The 21,033-nt window shown below is 41.0% G+C and overlaps 1 pseudogene; it reads left to right on the forward strand.

The window, feature by feature from the left end:
- The first annotated feature begins 12,019 nt into the window (after positions 1 to 12,019).
- LOC117509489 lies at positions 12,020 to 13,693 on the forward strand (annotated as a pseudogene).
- Positions 13,694 to 21,033: the final 7,340 nt, after the last annotated feature.

The raw sequence follows: 21,033 nt of genomic DNA on the forward strand, positions 1-21,033 counted from the left end.
TAATTATGGAAGCATTTCAACATCGCGCACCACTGGTTATATTACAACCTGTGGCAAAAATTATGGAATCACTGGCCTCGGAGGATGTTCATTCAGTTGTTTAATTTTGTAGAAAAAAGCAGATCACAGACATGACACAAAACTAAAGTCATTTAAAATGGCAACTTTCTGGCTTTAAGAAACACTATAAGAAATCAAGAAAAAAAATTGTGGCAGTCAGTAACAATTACTTTTTTAGACCAAGCAGAGGGAAAAAAAAAATATGGACTCACTCAATTCTGAGGAATAAATTATGGAATCACCCTGTAAATTTTCATCCCCAAAACTAACACCTGCATCAAATCAGATCTGCTCGTTAGTCTGCATCTAAAAAGGAGTGATCACACCTTGGAGAGCTGTTGCACCAAGTGGACTGACATGAATCATGGCTCCAACACGAGAGATGTCAATTGAAACAAAGGAGAGAATTATCAAACTCTTAAAAGAGGGTAAATCATCACGCAATGTTGCAAAAGATGTTGGTTGTTCACAGTCAGCTGTGTCTAAACTCTGGACCAAATACAAACAACATGGGAAGGTTGTTAAAGGCAAACATACTGGTAGACAAAGGAAGACATCAAAGCGTCAAGACAGAAAACTTAAAGCAATATGTCTCAAAAATCAAAAATGCACAACAAAACAAATGAGGAACGAATGGGAGGAAACTGGAGTCAACGTCTGTGACCGAACTGTAAGAAACCGCCTAAAGGATATGGGATTTACATACAGAAAAGCTAAAGGAAAGCCATCATTAACACCTAAACAGAAAAAAAAAACAAGGTTACAATGGGCTAAGGAAAAGCAATCGTGGACTGTGGATGACTGGATGAAAGTCATATTCAGTGATGAATCTCGAATCTGCATTGGGCAAGGTGATGACGCTGGAACTTTTGTTTGGTGCCATTCCAATGAGATTTATAAAGATGACTGCCTGAAGAGAACATGTAAATTTCCACAGTCATTGATGATATGGGGCTGCATGTCAGGTAAAGGCACTGGGGAGATGGCTGTCATTACATCATCAATAAATGCACAAGTTTACGTTGATATTTTGGACACTTTCTTATCCCATCAATTGAAAGGATGTTTGGGGATGATGAAATCATTTTTCAAGATGATAATGCATCTTGCCATAGAGTAAAAACTGTGAAAACATTCCTTGCAAAAAAGTCACATAGGAGGTCTGTCCGTAAAGTATAGGTCCTTTTTATTTTTTTCAAAAACTATATGGATTTCATTTATATGTTTTTACGTCAGACATGCTTGAACCCTCGTGCGCATGCGTGAGTTTTTCCACGCCTGTCGTTGACGTCATTCGCCTGTGAGCACTCCTTGTGGGAGGAGTCGTCCAGCCCCTCGTCGGAATTCCTTTGTCTGAGAAGTTGCTGAGAGACTGGCGCTTTGTTTGATCAAAATTTTTTCTAAACCTGTGAGACACATCGAAGTGGACATGGTTCGAAAAATTAAGCTGGTTTTCAGTGAAAATTTTAACAGCTGATGAGAGATTTTGAGGTGATTCTGTCGCTTTAAGGACTTTTCACGGAGCGAGACGTCGCTCAGCGCTCTCAGGCAGCGCCATCAGCCTGTTTCAAGCTTAAAACCTGCACATTTCAGGCTCTATTGATCCAGGACGTCATGAGAGAACAGAGAAGTTTCAGAAGAAGTCGGTTTCAGCATTTTATCTGGATATTCCACTGTTAAAGGAGATTTTTTGGACGGGTCCGCGCGTCGGCACAGGAAAAACACCTCCGTGTTGATAACCATTTGTTAAAATCCAGTTGGCTTTTGATGGCTTTCAGTGGAGTGAGTATATGAGAAATTGTTTATCAGCTGGAGATGTTCCAACTTGTCCTTAAGGCTTCCAGCAGAGGTGTTTTTCCTGTGACGGAGCGTCGCGGCGGCTGCGAGCCGACGCTGCAATCCGCCCGCACGTCTTTCATTAAAAAAATCTCCTTTAACAGTGGAATATCCGGATAAAATGCTGAAACCGACTTCTTCTGAAACTTCTCTGTTCTCTCACAACGTCCTGGATCAACAGAGCCTGAAATGTGGAGGTTTTAAGCTTGAAACAGGCTGATGACGCTGCCTGAGAGCGCTGCGCGACGTCTCGCTCCGTGAAGAGTCCTTAAAGCGACAGAATCACCTCAAAATCTCTCATCAGCTGTTAAAATTTTCACTGAAAACCAGCTTAATTTTTCGAACCATGTCCACTTCGATGTGTCTCACAGGTTTAGAAAAAATTTTGATCAAACAAAGCGCCAGTCTCTCAGCAACTTCTCAGACAAAGGAATTCCGACGAGGGGCTGGACGACTCCTCCCACAAGGAGTGCTCACAGGCGAATGACGTCACCGACAGGCGTGGAAAAACTCACGCATGCGCACGAGGGTTCAAGCATGTCTGACGTAAAAACATATGAATGAAATCCATATAGTTTTTGAAAAAAATAAAAAGGACCTATACTTTACGGACAGCCCTCGTAGGGTCAATGTCATGGCATAGGGTCAATGTCATGGCCTGCAAATAGTCTGGATCTTAATCCAATTGAAAATCTTTGGTGGAAGTTGAAGAAAATGGTCCATGACAAGGCTCCAACCTGCAAAGCTGATCTGGCAACAGCAATCAGAGAAAGTTGGAGCCAGATTGATGAAGAGTACTGTTTGTCACTCATTAAGTCCATGCCTCAGAGACTGCAAGCTGTTATAAAAGCCAGAGGTGGTGCAACAAAATACTAGTGATGTGTTGGAGCGTTCTTTTGTTTTTCATGATTCCATAATTTTTTCCTCAGAATTGAGTGATTCCATATTTTTTTTCCCTCTGCTTGGTCTAAAAAAGTAACTGTTACTGACTGCCACAATTTTTTTTTTCCTGATTTCTTATAGTGTTTCTTAAAGCCAGAAAGTTGCCATTTGAAATGACTTTAGTTTTGTGTCATGTCTGTGATCTGCTTTTTTGCTTTTTTCTACAAAATTAAACAACTGAATGAACATCCTCCGAGGCTGGTGATTCCATAATTTTTGCCAGGGGTTGTATATGTGGTAGGATTACCTCTTCAGTCACTGTAAAAATATTACAACCCCAATTCCAGTGAAGTTGGGACATTGTGTGAATTGTAAATTAAAACAGAATACAGTGATTTGCAAATCTTCTTCAACCTATATTCAATTGAATACACCACAAAGACAAGATATTTAATGTTCAAACTGATAGACTTTTTTGTTTTTGTACAAATATTTGCTCATTTTGAAATGGATGCCTGCAACACATTTCAAAAAAGCTGGAACAGTGGCAACAAAAGACTGGGAAAGTTGATGAATGCTCAAAGATCACCTGTTTGGAACATTCCATAGGTGAACAGGTTAACTGGAAACAGGTGAGTGTCATGATTGTTATAAAAGGAGCATCCCCGAAAAGCTCAGCTGTTCACAAGCAAAAAGGGGGCGAGGATCACCACTTTGTGAACAACTGCATGAAAAAATAAAATAGTCCAACAGTCTAAGAACAAAGAAAAATATAATCAGAAGATGCAGAGAATCTGGAGAGCTTTCTGCATGTAAGCGGCAAGGCCAAAAAGCAACACTTGAATGCCCATGACCTTCGAACCCTCAGGCGGCACTGCATTAAAAACCAACATCATTGTGTAAAGGATCTTATCGCGTGGGCTCAGGAACACTTCAGAAAACTATTGTCAATTAACACAGTTCGTCAATTAACACAGTTCGTCGCAACATCTACACATGCAAGTTAAAACTCTACCATGCAAAGCGAAAGCCACACATCAACAACATCCAGAAATGCCCCCGCCTTCCCTGGGCCCGAGCTCATTTGAAATGGACAGACTCAAAGTAGAAAAGTGTGCTGTGGTCTGATGAGTCCACATTTCAAATTGTTTTTGGAAATCATGCACGTTGTGTCCTCTGGACAAAAGAAGAAAAAGACCATCCAGATTGTTACCAGCGCAAAGTTCAAAAGCCAGGATCTGTGATGGTTTGGGGGTGTGTTAGTGCCCATGGCATGGGCAACTTACACATCTGTGATGGCACCATCAATGCTGAAAGGTACATCCAAGTTTTGGAGCAACACATGCTGCCATCCAAGCAACGTCTTTTTCAGGGACGTCCCTGCTTATTTCAGCAAGACTATGCCAAACCACATTCTGCACGTGTTACTACAGCGTGGCTTCGTAGTAAAAGAGTGCGGGTACGAGACTGGCCTGCCTGCAGTCCAGACCTGTCGCCAATTGAAAATGTGTGGCGCATTATGAAGCGCAAAATATGACACGGAGACCCCGGAGTGTTGAACAACTGAAGTTGTACATCAAGCAAGAATGGGAAAGAATTCCACCTACAAAGCTTCAACAATTAGTGTCCTTGGTTCCCAAACGCTTATTGAGTGTTGTTAGAAGGAAAAGTGATGTAACACAGTGGGGAACATACCACTGTCCCAGCTTTTTTTGAAATGTATTGCAGGCATCCATTTTAAAATGAGCAAATATGTGCACAAAAACAATAAAGTTTATCAGTTTGAACATTAAATATCTTGTCTTTGTGGTGTATTCAATTGAATATAGGTTGAAGAGGATTTGCAAGTCATTGTATTCTGTTTTTATTTACATTTTACACAATGTCCCAACTTCTTTGGAATTGAGGTTGTACATTCCTACAACTAAATTTAAAATACTGCGAAACAGTGGCTGACAGTTTGATTGTAACTTCAAGCTTAAAAAATATTTGAAGCAGTAGTTTTCACATTTTCATCTTTTGCATGCAAAAATTCAGAGCGAATTCCTATTATTTTTCATTTAAATAACAGAAATCTGGATATGTGAAGTTCCTGGATCAGCTGTATGGGTGTGAGACTTGGATGCTAACCAGTGACCTAAGGCGACGCTGGATGTCTACTAGGTCTCTTTGGTGGATCCTTGGATGCTCAATGTGTCAAATGAACCCTTACTTTGGGAGATTCAGATGAGGAGTACCACTTGCATTGTGAGGGATCCGAGCCACCCCTGTTCAAGAAGTTTCCATCAGGTCACAAGTACAGTCTGCCAGGTCAATTCGATTTAATAATGCCTTTGTCCCAGCTGCCATTGGCTTTTTAAATGACTCACTGCGATTCTGACAAGTATGTTCTTTCAACTTCTACCTTGGGATCACTACAGCAGATCCCATATGAACCTATTTGTTGGTTTGACACGTTTTACACCGGATGTCCTTCCTGACACACAATGGGCAGCCTTGAACCTGGAATCTTGCATCAAGAGCCCAAATCTGGTTTGCCATTACACTGCATACCAACTCTGTGGTTCAAAACAATATTTGTTTGCAGGTCTTTTAAATATGCAAGTGAGTTCATTGCTACTGATTTTTCATTTTTGCTTTTATTGGCTTTTATTATAGTTTATGTTTATGTATTTTTAAAGTTATTATGGCCTTTTAAGCTATTTATGGATTAAGGTGTGCTTCTGAATGAATTACAAATTGCCAAATTGCCACATCAGCTACGACATTTTGGCCAAATGGTAAAGTTCTATCAGAAGACTCATCTGCTTAGAGAAAACAAGTTTACTACAATAAGTTAAAAAAATAATCAGAGTTTGGTTTGGCCTCAGTCCCCATTGCGACAGTGTCTCCCAAATCCCGCCGATGAAGGAGGTGGGGAGCTGAGCCCATTCCCTGTGGCAGACTGGGACCAACTGGTGGCAGTGGGCTGGCAGAGGGAGCTTTGGGTGGCAAACTGCAAGCAGAAAGAGGTGAGTAAGACAATGAGCCTTTAATGGCAGAGCCTGCACTACATTGGTTCAAGGTGATGTTAATGTGCGACAGCTGCTTAAGATAAGGGTGCGCAGCTGGATTCAGTTAGCTGATTCAGTCGGATGCTGAATAGTGAGTCTTCTGCCAGAACTTAGGGGAGATGATGAGGATCCTCAGTTCAAATCCTAGCCTGACTGGAAAATCACTAAGGGCCTTTGAACAAGTTCCTGGTGTGTAGTGAGCACCTTGCACGGCAGCAGCCTCACATTGGGGTGAATATGAAGCATTGATGTGTAAAGCGCTTTGAGCGTCTGATGCAGATGGAAAAGCGCTATATAAATGCAGTCCATTTAACTAATGCTAGACTTCAATTCTCTTGGTATGACCCAGCACGCAGGTATCTCTGTGTTGAGGACGCAGTAAGTGAAAAAGACAAAAAAGATGCCCTCATTCCACCTGCTGATAAATGTGGGATGTAGGCTGGTTGTGCACTTGGGTGGTTGCCATCCAGGACCCATGGCAGTTCAGAAGTGTAATGGATGCAACAACACGAGACCAGCATATTCTCCCAAACCTGACAGATTCACATGGACCTGCCCAGTGAGGTGTCATGTTATTCTGGGACATTCTGAATCAGTAGCTCATAATGAGTTTGACAGCCATGAAGCTTCGATCAGAATACAACATGATGTATCGCTGTCAGTGTTTATGTTCTGTCTTTTTGTTTGTTTGTTTTCACGTTGCCTAGTAGACAAAACATCTCTGTTAGCATGGGAACAGATGTTCATTTTGTCATTTCATGGTGTCACTTGTCATGTAGCAATGTAAGGAATGTCTGCTCTGTTGAGATATAACTTTCCAAAAACTGCTTCCTGCATTTTTACAGTCCAGACTGACTGGACTGTAAAAATGCATTCCTTTCAATATTTGTTCATTTGTCTGAGTGTAGTGCCCAAGCCTGGTAACAAACCAGCTAAGCTAGCTACGTTTTGGTAAGCCAGGTCAACTAGGATGGCCAGTTAGCATGTAGCTGGTCTGAAAATTGATTTGTGGAGCTTTTTTTTGAAAGCAAATGACGTATTATCCTATTTATTTATTTATTTTCGATGGGGAAAGTTAGGCTGCTGCCCAGGTCATGTTTTTATTGAGTAGGTTATAGTTATCATAGACATTTGTGTGATTCATTCCACAGTCAACACTATGACACAACACACACAATTTCTACATTGCACAAATGAAATATGCATTGCCAACTGATGGCAATTGTATTCCAAACAGTGATGCTTACAAAAAACAATGCATAGCAATTGTATCATCTTATCTGTAGTGGCTTTAAAGGAAATGTGCTCCAAACAGTAAATATCCTTGTGTTCATCCTTAATTGATTCTACTTGAGAGCCCTTCCCTCCTTTCTCTCGAGTCCTCCAAATGCTTCATTTCATTAAGTAGGCACCCTGGCTAAGTACAAATGCAAGCACTTGAAGGGTACTTGATTAATAAGAAAAGAGCAGCAGTCCTTTATCTTGTAGAAGCAGAAGCCAAATTTCAAACTAGGTTGTGAATACGATACAAAGTCAATTCAGTTATTTTGATATAGTGCTAAAACACAACATACAGTAGTGTTCAGAATAATAGTAGTGCTATGTGACTGAAAAGATTAATCCAGGTTTTGAGTATTTCTTATTGTTACATGGGAAACAAGGTACCAGTAGATTCAGTAGTTTCTCACAAATCCAAAAAGACCAAGCATTCATGATATGCACACTCTCAAGGCTATGAAATTGGGCTATTAGTTAAAAAAAAAAGTAGAAAAGGGGGTGTTCACAATAATAGTAGCATCTGCTGTTGATGCTACAAACTCAAAACTATTATGTTCAAACTGCTTTTTTAGCAATCCTGTGAATCACTAAACTAGTATTTAGTTGTATAACCACAGTTTTTCATGATTTCTTCACATCTCCGAGGCATTAATTTTGTTGGTTTGGAACCATGATTTTGCTTGGTTACTAGAGTGCTTGGGGTCACTGTCTTGTTAAAACACCCATTTCAAGGGCATGTCCTCTTCAGCATAAGGCAACATGACCTCTTCAAGTATTCTGACATATCCAAACTGATCCATGATACCTGGTATGTGATATATAGGCCCAACACCATAGTAGGAGAAACATGCCCATATCATGATGCTTGCACCACCATGCTTCACTGTCTTCACTGTGGACTGTGGCTTGAATTCAGAGTTTGGGGGATCGTCTCACAAACTGTCTGCAGCCCTTGGACCCAAAAAGAACAATTTTACTCTCATCAGTCCACAAAATAGTCCTCCATTTCTGTTTAGGCTAGTTGATGTGTTCTTTGGCAAACTGTAACCTCTTCTGCACATGTCTTTTATTTAACAGAGGGACTTTGCGGGGGATTCTTGCAAATACATTAGCTTCACACAGGCGTCTTCTAACTGTCACAGCACTTACAGTTAAGTCCAGACTGTCTTTGATCATCCTGGAGCTGATCAATGCGTGAGCCTTTGCCATTCTGGTTATTCCTCTATCCATTTTGATGGTTGTTTTCTGTTTTCTTCCACGCATCTTTGTTTTTTTCTTTTTGTCAATTTTACAGCATTGGAGATCATTGTAGATGAACAGCCTATAATTTTTTTGCACCTGCGTATAAGTTTTCCCCTCTCCAATCAACTTTTTAATCAAACTACACTGTTCTTCTGAACAATGTCTTGGATGTCCCATTTTCCTCAGGCTTTCAAAGAGAAAAGCATGTTCAACAGGTGCTGGCTTGATCCTTAAATAGGGGACACCTAATTCACACCTGTTTGTTCCACAAAATAGACGAACTCACTGACTGAATGCCACACTACTATTATTGTGAACACCCCCTTTTCTACTTTTTTTTTACTAATAGCCCAATTTCATAGCCTTAAGAGTGTGCATATCATGAGTGCTTGGTCTTGTTGGATTTGTGAAAACCACTGAATCTACTGGTACCTTGTTTCCCATGTAACAATAAGAAATATACTGAAAAACCTGGATTAATCTTTTTAGTCACATAGTACTATTATTCTGAACACTACTGTAAGTCAATCCAAGGCACTTCACAAGGGTAAGGTCTAACCTTACTAAGACCCCCTATGTAGGCAGCAGTGGCAAGGAAAAACTCCCTCTGGCATTTTTGAGGAAGAAACCTCAAGCAGACCAGACTCAGAGGGGTGACAAATTGCTTTGGCCATGCTAAAAATACCAAAAATCAGGTGAACAAACATTTAGAAAGAAATGTACCCTTAGGAAGTCCCCGTGATGCCCAATTCCAGTAATGCCCACTGGACAACCTTGTCAGATCCAATCAGATCAGACTTTACTTCGTCAGATCCAGAATTTCCTGAGGACACTACGAGCTACAGCTCTTAGTACAGCATAGAATTTTCTGGTTAAAAAATTTAATTGCATTGTAGAAATCTGGCCTTTGCCCCAGTGACCTTAACTTCACCCAAATGATCGACCCATGGGTGACCATACAAAGACAATTCAGGAACCCAACTACATACGTATCAGTTTTTGTTTTGTTTTTTTTCAATTCAGGTTAAATTCAGCCACCTTGAATGGAAAGACTCATGACTTTGACCTTTGCCAAGACAACCCTTTACAGGGAATTCTGGTATCAACCATCGTTGATATATTAAGTTTGTTGGAAATTGGATGAATTGGATAACAGGATATGGGAGGAGTAGGGAAGAAACAAATTGACAAATGTTGCTCAAATTATGATTTCTTGCATGCTCACTAGGAAAACCTCCACAGCCAGATTGAGGACTTGCACTCAAAATAGCTGTCTTTAGAACAACAAAAACCACACAGGTGCACAAAATGGCAAATTAATATTTGTAGTAGTGGTAAATATAAAACCAAAGCAAACATGTCAGGTTATGAAACAGAAACGCGCTACCACATATGACTGACAGGTTTATCACAGATCTGTCAGATACGGAACAATCTGACATGAAACCCGATGAGACAAGCTGAGATAAGACTGAGATGAACTGGACAATCTTGAGCTGGGACTGCAGGTATTGCAAACTTGGACCCAGACGCCTGATGATTATAAGAACCTTCTTCACCTTGTCTGAGATCAGCAGGACGGGGGCTGCCGTGACGGGAATAATAAGTGCTTTGTGTTCTGACAAAGCATGCTCTGTGTTGCACTGAAGAACATACCTCCACTATTATCATCAATCTAAAACAATGATATATGGCCACAAATGTAATTTAATCTTTTCTCTGCAATTTGCAGAATTCTGATGGAGGTATAGGTGGAAGGAAGACAGGTGAAGAAACAATGGTGCACTCTTTCTTAGGAGTACAGTCTCTCATCAAAGGAGGACCAAAAGGAGCATTGTACTGCACAACACTCCTCAGACCAGCTGAGTGACATACTTGCCCTTACGCCACTGCCTCCTTTCGGCAGCAGACTTGACACTCAGTGATGAGGAATGCACCATGATGCAAGGAGAAACTGATGCTAAACCCCAGGTATGAAGGTATTATCTGTCAAGAGTCTTTTATGATTACCCAAAACAGGTTTAACAATGACAGGAAATCATTCGAGAGCATTTCCCTTCCTTACCTTATTGCTAAATTTTCATTGAAGCTTTGAAGCAGCAATTTTTTTAGTAACATTAAGTAGTAGCATTACTTAATAGTGTTTACTAGTAGCAGGAGACTCTTAATTTCCAAAAATGAGCAAAATGCCACAGCTTCCCCCTTCCACAACAAATTTGCCTCAAGACACTTCACACAAGTAAGGTCTAACCTTACCAACCCTCAGAGCAAACACACAGGCGACAATGGTAAGGAAAAACTCCCTCTGATACATTATTTTTTGGCCATTTTGCATAAAACATGAATGATAGCACAAAAACATTTTTTTCACTCACGATTAGTGGTTGTGTGAAGCTATTTATTGTCAAACAACTGTATTTACTCTTATTAAATTATAATGACAACAGAAACTACCCAAATGACCCTGATCAAAAGTTTACATACCCCAGTGCTTAATACTGTGTATTGCCCCCTTTAACATCAATGACAGCTTGTAGTCTTTTGTGGTAGTTGTGAAAGAGGTGCCTTCTTTCCTCTGATGGTAAATCTGCCCATTCCTCTTGGCAAAAAGCCTGTTCATGTACATTCCTAGGCTGTCTTGCATGAACTGTACATTTGAGATCTCCCCAGAGTGGCTCAATGATATTGAGGTCAGGACACTGAGATATCCACTCAAGGACCTTCACTTTATTCTGTTGGAGCCAATGACAAATCAGTTTAGTCGAATCGGACATTAAGGGCGTCTGGCCAGCTTTACGTAGATGTTCCAAAGTCAAGATATAAACGCTGGGGTGATCATGCTTTTGCGGTAGCTGGCCCCAGACTGTGGAATGAGCTACCTCTTGAGTTACATACTATTCCTGACCTAGCACTTTTTAAATCTAAGTTAAAGACTTATTTATTTAAACTGGCTTTTAACACTTAGTGGGGAGGTGACATGTTCTGTTATTTTTATGTTCTTTTTTTATGTGTTGTTTTAAAATTTTATTTTATATGTGTTTTATTTTTGTAAATTTGTGTTTTTAATGTTAAGCACTTTGGACACCAGTCGGTGCTGTAAAGTGCTTTATAAATAAATGTTGATTGATTGATTGATTTGGCCTTCTGTTGTGGATCGTTGTCATGTTGGAACGTCCAGGTATGCCCATGCGCAGCTTCCAGGCTGATGAGTGAAAATTTTCCTCCAGTATTTTCTGATAACATGCTGCATTCATCCTGCCATTACTTTTGACCAAGTTCCCTGTGCCTTTGTAGCTCACACATCCCCAAAACATCAGCGATCCACCTCTGTACTTCACAATAGGAAGGGTGTACCTTTCATCATAGGCCTTGTTGACTCCTCTCCAAATGTAATGTTTATGGTTGTGGCCAAAAAGTTCAGTTTTTGTCTCATCACTGAAATGACTTTGTTCTCTGTGCTGTTTGGCATATTGTAAGTGGGATACTTTGTGGCATTCTTGTAGTAATGGCTTTCTTCTTGTGACTTCCTGAGCTGGAGGAATGTTTGGTTCGACGAACCTTCAAGGATTGTCATTTGACAGTGACTTTTTTTTCTCCTCAATAAACAAAGATTTCTCACTATTATTTTTTAAAAGTTTCCTCATTTTCGTCTGGATTCTAAATTTATTTTGTTTTACTGCGGAACTTGAAAAATTGCTCAACTTTTTCCTTCTCATCAGTTTCAAATCTGCAAGTACAGACTTTAAATTTGTAGAAATGCTACTCAGACATGTTGCTGTGATCATCATTTTGTGCTTCACAGTTGGTGTTGGGACCACGGTGTAAGACATCTACAATGATGTATCTCCAGAGGACGACTACACAGCACAACTAGACTACAAAGACCCGCATTGGTGCCATTCTCCCAGCCGACCAATGGGGAGGTGACGTGCCACTCCCCTCGAGGCAGGGCCTACTGGAGCTCACTGGGAAGTTGCTGTCAGATGAGCTGCGATCGTGGATACAGACTGCTGGGGAGGAGATCTATTCAATGTCTCACCAACCGCCGCTGGTCTGGGACGACTTTCTGCCACAAAATGCATTGTCATCTGCTGCCACTAACTCCACATGGCAAGTACACCTGCACTCACGGCTTCATGGTGGATTCCAGGTGTGACTTCATCTGTAACCCCGACTACCATATCAAGGGGGAACACTCCCGAACCTGTCTGCGTGGGGGATTGTGGAGCGGTCTATAGCCTGTTTGTTCAGACACAGACCCTCAGAAGATCAAATGTCCTCCGTCCAGACTAAAAGTCACAGAACCTGGAAAACTCACAGCCACTGTGTCCTGGGATCTTCCCGCTGTGATGGACACTGCTGATAAAATGCTCGAGGTGATACTTGTTTGCCAGGAGCCAGAGAGGGACTTTAAAGAGGGACCAACAATTGTCTGATACAAAGTGTACGATCAAGCCAAAAACGGGGCCGCCTGCAAGTTCATTGTCTGTGTTGAGGTGAGAAGATGTGTAGCTCTAAGTGCACCCATGCACAGGTACCTCACCTGCTCCTCTGATGGGAATAACTACGACGCAACATGCAAGTACCATTGTGACGGAGGGTATGAGCGGAAAGGTGTGTCCAGCCGGGTTTGCCAGTTCGACCGCAGCTGGAGCGAAGACGCCGCTGAGAGTGTTCCGATGGAGTTTAAAGCAGACGTGAGGACGGTGGGCGCACTTCTGGATCAGTTCTACGAGAAGAGAAGGCTGCTGGTCTTGTCTGCACCTGACCTTAGTGACTCAGACTACAAACTGCAGAACATCATGATACATAAAGCAGACTGTGGATTAGATGTGAGACACGTCACGGTGATCGAACTCCTCGGATTACCACCTAATGAGACGGGCCGCATCAGGGAAAATCAAGTGCATTCTGAGGTCATCAAGGGTTTGAGGCAAGTGTTCAGAATCTCCAGATCCTACTTCAGCATGGTGCTGCTGGATAAGTTCAGAGTGGACAGAAAGCAGTTCATCACCCTAGTGGGATCAGACGAGCTCTTCTCCTACATCGACAGCTTTGTGCTGGATGAGGAGGAACAAGAGACCTGGAGCTCCACAGGGAACTATGTGACTAATATCGCAACCTCAATGGATGCCAAAGTAAATCAAGAGTCACCACCAGAAGGCAACGACCGGACAAATAACCTGCAAGCAGCTCCAGAGGAATGGAATTCCATTCAATGGAATTGTTCTTCTCCGTTAGATGTAGTCACCATGACACTGATGTTCTTCGACTCATCTATGTTACAGGAAATGCAAGTTGAAAGGTGAAAGACATTAGTATAATAACCTATGAATCTGCCATATACATGCAGACACAGAGACATATATATATATATATACAGTGGCTTGCAAAAGTATTCATACCCTTTGGTATTTCATGCATTTTAATTTGTTTATGGCATTTCAAATACAAAAAGTAAATCAGGCTTTTCAATATATGATATATAGATGATGGGTTGGCCCCTTTGGTATAATACCTGTAAATAATCAGTTTTATTGCCAGTTTTCTTCAGCCAAGTCAGGGGATAGATACATGAACATTTCTAAGTCACTGAATACGTCTTGAACTTTATTTACATCAGTTATAAAGAAACACAAACAGTATAATACCTATGGTAAAGCTGCATGGTTGGATGCCATAATATACACCATGTTTGGAGGTCAAATGTCACTGCACATCAGCTCAAAATCACCATAGCAACAGTGAAGTCTGGAGGTGGGAACATCATGGTGTGAGGCTGTTTTTCAGCATATGGCACTGACAAACGTCATATAAATGAAGGAAGGCTAAATGGAAAAATGTACTGAGACATTCTTGATTAAAAATCCGCAGCCATCTACCAGGATGCTGAAGATGAAATGAGGGTGGGCATGTCAGTAAGACAGTGATCTCAAACACAAAGCCTAATGAAACTCTCAGTTGGTTTCAGAGAATGAAAATAAAGCTACTAGAATTGCCCAGCCAATCACCTGACTTAAATCCAATAAAAATACATGGAAAGAACTAAAGATCACAGTTCATAGAAGATGTCCACAGAACCTTCAATATTTGAAGACTGTTTGTGTGGAAGAATGGGACAAAATCTCACCTGAGCAATGCATGTGACTAGTTTCTCCATGCAGGAGGCGACTTCTGTACTTATTTGTTTTGGTTTCTTGATTATTTGGGTTGTAACAGACATCTGGTGAAAATTTGATGTCAGTAGCACCTTTAGAAATATATTTCCTGATAAAAATGGTGACGTGTTCAATACTTATTTTATGCACTACATAGATAGATAGATAGATAGATAGATAGATAGATAGATAGATAGATAGATAGATAGATAGATAGATAGATAGATAGATAGATAGGGCAGACATGAGGGGAAATTTTAACTGGGGGATACACATCACAATAGCTCCACCCATCACCCTTGTGACGTGCCCCTTTGTTTTTGTGATGCAACAAATTGAGGATACTTGTGCTCAGAAGAAACTCCAGTATCTTTGGTCTTCAGGCAAATGCAAATGTGAAAAAAAAAAAGTCAAGGGGAGATTTGTGGGAAAAGGTACTGCAGTGAACAAGTATGTTCAATGAAACATATTTTTAGATATACTGTATCCTCAAAATCATTTTGTGGGCTCATCATAAAGTCTCTCCTCTTACAAACTCTTCTGTCTCACTTTGCTTTGGCAGACATTTTTATCTTTGCTAAAGCTGGAAGGTTTGAGGGTTTACAGGTTTCTGTGATGAATTTCTGAGGGCAAACGTTCATTCTCTCACGCTACAACAAAATACCACGGTAAGTCGAACAGCAAAACCGTAGTATTAAGTTACATTTTCTCTGTAATTGCACAGTGTTGTGTTACACAGATCCGTGCACTGTTAGATCTGTGCTCATTTATCATACAGCTCGTCTTTCATGTCTCCACTTCTGTGCAAAGAGAGGAATTGTACATTTTAATCTGTCTTGACGTTATGTCACAGATATGATACATTCGGGACTTTATTTGTTTCATTGTCACACAGTCTACTCTTTAATGAGGGCAATTACCAAAGACCTGCGGAACTGGATTGTTGTGGAATTAATACATCAGACACTTCAGCCGAACCCATCACAGGGAATTTTCTAGCACTTCAACGGGGCTACAGTATTCCTGTGTGGTTTGGTGCCACCAAGTGGTGAAATATTAAAACATGAGACATTGAATGTGTTCCTCACAAACGGTTCTGCTGTCATCTAGTGGTGCATTTGTTATTTGCAGTCAAATAGGCGCGAACATTTTTTTTTTTAACCTGAGCTCTGTTTTTTGACGTTTATGACATGAATTTAATCACTGAAACATTGATTTGTAACGCAAACATCTTAACAGGCTCCAAAATGCTAAATGTATGTGAGCTTAAAACACTCAGTAGATCTCTTGTTGCCACTGAAGAGTTGAAAATGTCATTAGAATTGTCTGATTGCATGGAAAGGATCTCTATACAGGTAAATGTGTGCATGTCTACCCCACTAAAAGCAAAGAAACATTTTAATTTAATTTCGATTATAGGAGAATTTGATGCAACGTCATTTCCAGGATGTCCTGCTCCTACAGTTAGCCTGGCCGCTAGCACAGCTAGCTAGTGGCCACCATTATAACTAGTGTTTACGTGACAGGGACAATGCATTCCTGCCAACAATTGAATGTACTGTAATTTCTACCCCGGTTCTTTTTGTAATATACCGCCCCTTACCAAAAACCAACCATTGTATTCCTCATTTTGGATTTATTAAAAGTCACGACAAAAACCAAGCCTGGGACCCTCACAGACAGTGTCCATCTTGTGAAAGGCCCCTAAAATGAGTCATACAACACTTTTTATACCTTGTGAGCATCACAGTGGGTGTGTTTTAGTCTCACATTTCTAATGTTATTGGCTCTCACCAACAAGAGGAGATCTCCCTGTTTCTGAAACTTGCACATATGATGGAAGTGAAACTTAACTCTTATATTTCTCAGAAACGTCCAAACAAATAACACAGACAAACAGTTGACAACTAACATAGAATAAGGAATTCGCACAGATATTATCTAACAGTACCAATGCAGGACACACGCTTGGCTGCGAGCACCAGCGGTTGAAGCTTAACTGGGGGGGGTCTGGGGGCATGCCCGGACCCACACAACTGCAGGACTAATGGACATCCCACACACACACACACACACACACACACACACACACACACACACACACACACACACACACACACACACACACACACACACACACACACACACACACACACACACACCAATGCGGGATGCGGGACACTGACAGCTCTGACAATGGGGAAGGAGTGCATCATTTTCAGATGCACAGGGGGACCAGAACAGAAATAAGTCTCTAGACTTTTTGTGTCATCCCCAATTATGTATACGTACTTTGGTAATGTATGTTTTACTAATATCAATCAATCAAATCAGGGACAAAAAGAAGCAAAAGGGCCTATAGTCAGGTTGAACAGTTTAGCCCCTTAGCTTGCCTTGGCCTCCAGTCCATTTGGTGGCCCTGCTCTTCACTGAGGCATTAGAAGTTGTTTTGTGATGAGGGTTTGGTCTGTTGCACATTATGGGCTAGATTTACTAAAATCCCATATAACAAGTACTAAATTGTGTGAGCTTAACCTGTTGTGTATACTACCTCAGAGCTGTGGAGCAGCTTGCCTACCAATCTTCAAGCTCTTGAGACCAAGTTTGAATTTAAAGGGGAACTAAGTACATTTTTTACCTTAATTTTACAGTTTGCGTGTAATTGGAATGATTAAATGGTCCCTGGTGGGGGTTTCACCAGGGGTCTCATAGCAGAAAACCATGCACCTTCAGAGACCCCGACCTGGTGCTGTGTGAACAAGAGTCTTGGGTCTCACGAGAAATATGAATTCTTCTTTAGGGCACTACAACAACAACACCTATTAGACAACCCCCCCCCCCCCCCGCAGCCCCATTGAGGCATTGGTGAGCTAGCGGCTATAAGAATACTACAACTAAAACTATTTCTTACATGTTCATAATTATGACAGAGTTCAGTGCGCATCTCCAGTAACAGTGGCCTTGGCAGTCGAAATTGGTTTATGAGTCAATTATCCTCATTTGGAAGTAAATCCTCGCGTTCCCTGAATACACGCTCATGTCAGATTGCACTATTTGCAAGGTGCTCTGATGCTAACGCAGCCACTTAGTGCCATTTTATGCATCACTTTGCATGTGCTTTTATAACCACACATATAATTGCAAACACATGGGTGTGTTAAATGTTCATCAGTGTGATGTGCACATCACTCTAATGACTTCTTGTTTTCACACTATTAATGGTTCTCTGTGTCACCTGTACATGTCAGCAGTGGCACAATAGCTGTAGAAACGTGTGTACACCAGCCAGGATTTTTGTGTGACACACCGCACATTTCCATGCTCAAGTCATTTTTGATACATCTGCATGTGGTTGTCGAGACAGGCGTACGCCAGGTTGTTGTGCATACGGACGCTTTGTACATGAGGCCCCTGCTTTCCTACTACTGGGGATATTTGGCTCTATGTTTGGTGTGATCGGAAAGCATGACGTCATATTTCCTCACTGATCGTGCATCGTGCATGCAGCATGTCCTTGTGGAGAGAGAGAAAGAAAGAGCGAGATGATGCACGTGGGAGAGGCAGAGAGACAGACAGAGCGGGACAAAGAGAAAGTGAGAAACAGGTGCAGAGATAGAGAGGAGGAAAGAGAGATCACACATGTAGGAGAGGCAGAGAGATAGAGAGAGGAGCAGAAAGAGAGATTGTGGCAGAGTGGGGGGGGAGAAAGAGAGATCTGCCTGAACTAAACTTTATCCATCCATTTTCTATACCTGCTTCCTCCAATTTGAGGTAACTAAACTCTATTTTCTGTGTATTTCTGTGGGTAGTTGCTTTCTTGACACTTTGAGTGGATTATGTGAAAACAAACAAACAAACAAAAACAAATGAAACAGCAAAAAACTGACCAAACTCACTTAATTCTAATTTTGTAAGTCCGTTCGGCTGCTCCCTTGTTTGCACTCGGGGTCGCCACAGCAAATCCAAGGTGGATCTGCATGTTGAATTGGCACAGGTTTTACACCAGATGCCCTTCCTGACGCAACTCCACATTACATGGAGAAATGTGGCAGGGGTGGGATTTGAACCCGGAACCTTCTGCACTGAAACCAAGCGCATTAACCACTTGGCCACCACACCTGCACCACTTAATTCTACTTTTAAAAGAGAATAAAAAGATGACCTGTCCACCTTTTATAGCTCTTAGTTATATTTTTATTGTTGCTACATTCTTATTACTGTTTATATTGTTTAGATTATATTTAATCTTATGTTACATTTGAACTGTACTTGTGAGAACCTGAGAACCACAAGGGAAACAAGTTTTTATGCGTTTTTTTGTTTGTTTTTTTTGGTGGGGGGGGTTGTTTGTTTTTTTTTTGGCGCTATCCCTTGTGATATTTATATGTGGAAAGTATATTACATATCAACTTGGGCATGTATAAATGTTACAAAATAATCCAAATAAAATCTAAATCAAATTTCAAACTTTTTTGCATTGGGGTGGATGCAGCAGTGGTGGTGGTAAGATGACGCAGACAGAAGTTAGTCAGTAAGCCTCATTCCCCAACAGCTAAAAAGACACTCTGGCCACTTTGTGTGTTTCTTCTCATTCCATGCACGACCAAACTATAATGTAGTTTATATTAGAGAAACACATTTCGTTTACTGCAGCCTTCATGTAAAAGTGATTTTAAAGTACAGCAACGATCAGGAGTTGCACAAAAAAGTACTTTGTGCAGAAAAGAACAGAACTATTAATTATTAGAGGAGAGGTGATGGTCTAGTGGTTAAGGTGTTGGGCTTGAGTCCAGAAGATCCTTGGTTCAAATCCCCACCTGACTGGAAAAATCACTAAGGGCCCTTGGGCAAGGCCTTTAATCCCCTATTGCTCCCGGTGTGTAGTGAGCACCCTGTATGGCAGCACCCTGACATCGGGGTGAATGTGAGGCATAATTGTAAAGCGCTTTGAGCGTCTGATGCAGATGGAAAAGCGCTATATAAATGCAGTCCATTTACCATTTACATTTGTTCTTAATGAAAGAAGCACAACTTAAAACTCTCTTTAAACTCTTTAAATAGTCCAGTGTTTATGAAGAGAGACTGCTTTTATTCTGTCTGCGAGGAGGTCAGCTGCTGAAACAGCTGTCTGTTAACACCCAGGATTCAAACATGAAGTATACAGATGTGATTTTGATAAATCTCATTGTGTGTGCAAATCTAACCTATTAGCATGTTCCACACCCAGAATTTTGTGTACTCTGGTGGACACTCCCCCAAGATTTTCAGTCTTGCACACTGGAAAAACATTATCCTCAGTGTGAACCAATAGTACTGTCAATCATCATGCATGTCTTTGTGCAAGTGCTGTGGTGTTTGCACACACTTTGCAAACCTTTAATAAATCAGGCCCTCTGTATCACTTCAAAACAACACATTGACCAACACAGCCTGATTTCTTTCCTTTCACATGGACCAGAAATTAATGTGGATGGACAGCCAGAGGCCAAAAATAAACACTGGTGTTGTGTGAATTAAATGCAATTAAATGTATGAAATAAAATCACAAAATCATAAATATACTACTGTTCAGTATGTTCAGTCATATTATTTTGGAGGGTTTACAGTATGGCAAACGTGCAGACTAAATATGGCCCACGGGCCCCACATTGGACAGCCCTGATTTAGAGAGAAGGAAGAAGTCTGCTTCAGTTGCAGAATCCTTCTCATGAGGTTATGTAGATTTGTAACCACGTTATTTTATTTTTAAAATGTAAAAAAATAACATTTTATTACTCTCATTCCGTGAAGTTCTGTGTCGCTATCTCTCTCTCACAGATCACATTCACTGCATACCTTGCATCTGACTTGGTTTCGTTTTCAGAGTTGCTAAATTTATGTGAAATCCTTTCTGCTGGGTTGAATCGCCTTGTGACGACTACTTGAGCCTTTGAACCACTGAGAATTAATCAGGACATATGTTTATTTCTCTGATTCAGTACAGTTCTGTGCTGAAGCTGTCTCACTAACTGATAAGCTCAGCTGCAACTAATTCATCATCAATCCTACAGTGTTCTTCAAACCATCCAGCAGGTGTCAGTGCTGAGCGTGTGGCCAGCAGGTCTGTGGGATATTGCATAAGCAAAACAAAGTTGATTGTGGCAATGACCTGGTGCATCAAAATTCACCAGATTTGAAACAGTTTGTCCTCCTGCATATACTCTTTTAATCTGAAGATGTACAAGATCATTTATTTGCTGTACAGCTGAGTACAGTTTTCCTGTTCTCTATCAGATGTCAGGAAAACTGTAACAAACACTACATAGGTGAGACTAAGCAGCCATGACACAAAAGGCTATACTAGCACTGCAGAGAGGGCACCAGTGGACCTCAGTCTGCAGTTCTTCTCCACCTTAAAGACACTAACCACACATTTGAGGACAAGGAAGTTAAAATCTTAGCCAGAGAGAAGAAATGGTTTGAGAGAGGGGTCAAGGAGGCATTCTATGTGAAACAGTTGAAACCCAGCCTTAACCGGGGAGGGG

The sequence above is a fragment of the Thalassophryne amazonica genome, chromosome 4 (genome assembly GCF_902500255.1).
Source record: "Thalassophryne amazonica chromosome 4, fThaAma1.1, whole genome shotgun sequence".
Classification (NCBI taxonomy): Eukaryota; Metazoa; Chordata; class Actinopteri; order Batrachoidiformes; family Batrachoididae; genus Thalassophryne; species Thalassophryne amazonica.